This window comes from Octodon degus, unplaced genomic scaffold, assembly GCF_000260255.1.
Source record: "Octodon degus isolate 3935 unplaced genomic scaffold, OctDeg1.0 scaffold00141, whole genome shotgun sequence".
Classification (NCBI taxonomy): domain Eukaryota; kingdom Metazoa; phylum Chordata; class Mammalia; order Rodentia; family Octodontidae; genus Octodon; species Octodon degus.
The window spans coordinates 1-2,940 of NW_004524717.1; positions in this window are offsets into that span (position 1 = coordinate 1).

Here is a 2,940-nt window from a genome sequence, read left to right on the forward strand (position 1 = left end):
GGCGCAGTGTAGCAGGAAGCTCTCCGCACACTCAACAGACCTGGGCTAGGACTGGGTCTGGGGGCTCCCAGAACTCGGCAGAAAATCCTATTATGAATTCATGGATAAATTCTGTGAGAAATTTAGAGAAGATTTAATGGCAATACTCCTGAAACTCTTTAATGAAACTGAAAAGGAAGCAATTTACTCTAAGTCATTCCTGGAAGCAAGTATGACTCCGATACCAAAACCAGAGAAAGACCCAACCAAAACAGAGAACCATTGTTCATTAAGCCAATTTCCCTAATGAACGTAGATGAAAATATCCTCAGTAAAATACCAGCAAACAAAATGCATAAAATCATCAAGAAAATTATAAATCATGACCCAGTGGGATTCATCCCAGGAATGCAGGGATGGTTTAATATATGCATATCAATAAACATAATACACCATATTAACAAAGTCAAAGGCAAAAACCACATGATCAGCTCAATATATGCCAAAAAAAAAAAGCTTTTTATAAAGTCCAACACTCATTGATGATAAAAACCCTATGGAAAATCAGGATATATGGTCTTTATCTCAATCTGATAAAAGCTATATATACAAACCAAGAGTGAAAATCCTACTAAATGGACAAAAACTGACAGCTTTCACTTTAAAAAATCAGGAACAAGACAGGGATGTCCAATATCACCTCTCCTGTTCAATATAGTTCTGGAAACATTAGAGCAATTAGACAAGAGAGATAAATAAAAGAAATAGGGATAGGAAAAGAAGTGAAATCATTGTTAATCACAGATGATATAATTACTACTCTACATAGAAGACACCAAAATCTCCACCAAAATATTTCTAGATTAATAACCAAATTCAGTAGTGTAGCTGGATACAATGTACAGGAAAGCTGTTGATTTTGTTGCCTGAGATTGCTTTTGCTGTTCTAGGTGTCTTCTGTTTCTGAATGACTTTTACTCAAAAATCAATAGCATTTCTGTACACAAACAACAAATTCATTAAGAAAAGATTACAAAGCCCACACCCTTCACAATAGCATCCAAAAATTGAAATACTTAGGAATCAATCTAACAAAGGAAGTAATGTATCCATACAGTAAAAATTATGGTACTCTGAAAAAAAAAAACAAGATTGAAGAGGATTTCAGAAAATGGAAAGATATTCCTTGCTCGTGGAAAGAACCAACATTGTGAAAACAGCCCTACTTCCAAAATAGCTATACAGATTCAATACAATCCTAATCAAAATAGAGTTAGTATAATCCACAGATCTAAAAATTCATTCTGAAACAGAAGAGACTTAGAACAGCAAAAGCAATCCTGGACCACAAAGACAAAGCAGGAAGCATCACAATCTCTGACTTGAAATTATACTACAAAGGTACTGTGATAAAATCAGCATGGTATTGGCCTAAAAACAGACTTGAAGATCAAGGAACAGATTAATTAGAAGATGGAGACTCAGCTATAAACACATTCACCTATGTTATCTATGACAAACAGACCAAACCCAAGCAATCAACCAGACCAGGCATTCTGACACAAGTAGAAGATTAATGGGGCAGCAAGCAGGCTGGCTATCTAGCAGACCAAGGCAGCAGCAAACAAGGCAAAACACAGGGCTTTTAAAGTTGGGGGGGGTTTGGGGGGTTGCGAGGGCTGTCGGCTGGAGCAGCTGCGGGACAGCTAATCTTGGCAGGGCTACCTGGTCTGTGGTGGACTTTCAATGTTAACAAAGGAAAGTTTCTGTGGTTGTTTGCCCAGGTAAAAGGCAGGCAGACTTGTGTGGTTTGGGGCTTGGCTCTGTGTGGGGCCAAGGGGGAGAGAGTTTGGGAGCAGGGTGCCTGGGAAACTTTGAATCCTAATCTGTCATTGTTTACCATAAGAAAGATAATGTCTTTAATAAGTGCTAGGAAAACTGGCTTTCCACATGGTGAAGACTAAAACTAGACCCATATCTATCACAATGAACTAACCTGAAGTCAAAATTGATTGAAGATATAAATAATAAAACAGAAATACTCAATCTACTGGAGGAGAAATATGTAGAAATCTTAAAGACATAGGTGTAGGCAGAGTATTCACGAAGAAAACAAACTGCACAGGAAATACTTCAATGCATCAACAACTGGGATATCATCTTATTAAAAAGTTTTTGTATCTCAAAAGAAATTGCCAACAAAGTGAAAAGAAAACCCACAAAATGGGAAAAAAATTTTAGACAACAATCCCTCGATGAAGGATTTCTATCTAGAACACATAAAGAACTGAAAAATATCAGGCCCCGCAGATTCAAAGACCTAATCCAACAATGGCTATCTGAATGAATACACACTTCTCAGATGAAAAAATACAAATGACAAATAAATATATCCAAAAACGTTCCACATCATTAGTCATTGGAAAGTTGCAAATTAAAGTAACACTGAGTTTTCACGTCACCCCAGATAGAATGGTTATCATCAAGAAATAAATCAATTACAAATGTTGGTGAGGCTGCAGAAAAAAGTAACTTTTTTCTGCTGTTGGTGGGAATGCAGCCTGGTAAACCACCATTGAATTTGGTGTGGAGATTTCTCCAAAAACTAGAATTAGAGGTCCCCTTTAGCCCAGCTATTCCCCTTCTGGATAAATTCCCAGAAGAATTAAAAACATATTACCACAGTGATATATGTACACCATGTTTATGGCAGCACAATTTGACATAGATAAGTCTTGCAACCCAAATTCCCATCAACCAAGGAATGAATAAAAACAGATGTGGTCTTTTTATGCAACATAGTACTACTCAACTATAAAGAATAGACTCAAGGGTTTTTTTAATAGATACATAGATGCAATTCAAGATATACTCTAAGTGAAATAAACCAGATGCACATGTGTAAACATCATTTTGTTTCCCTAGTGTAAGAAACTGAAAAAGTAAATAAGATTTTAAAAT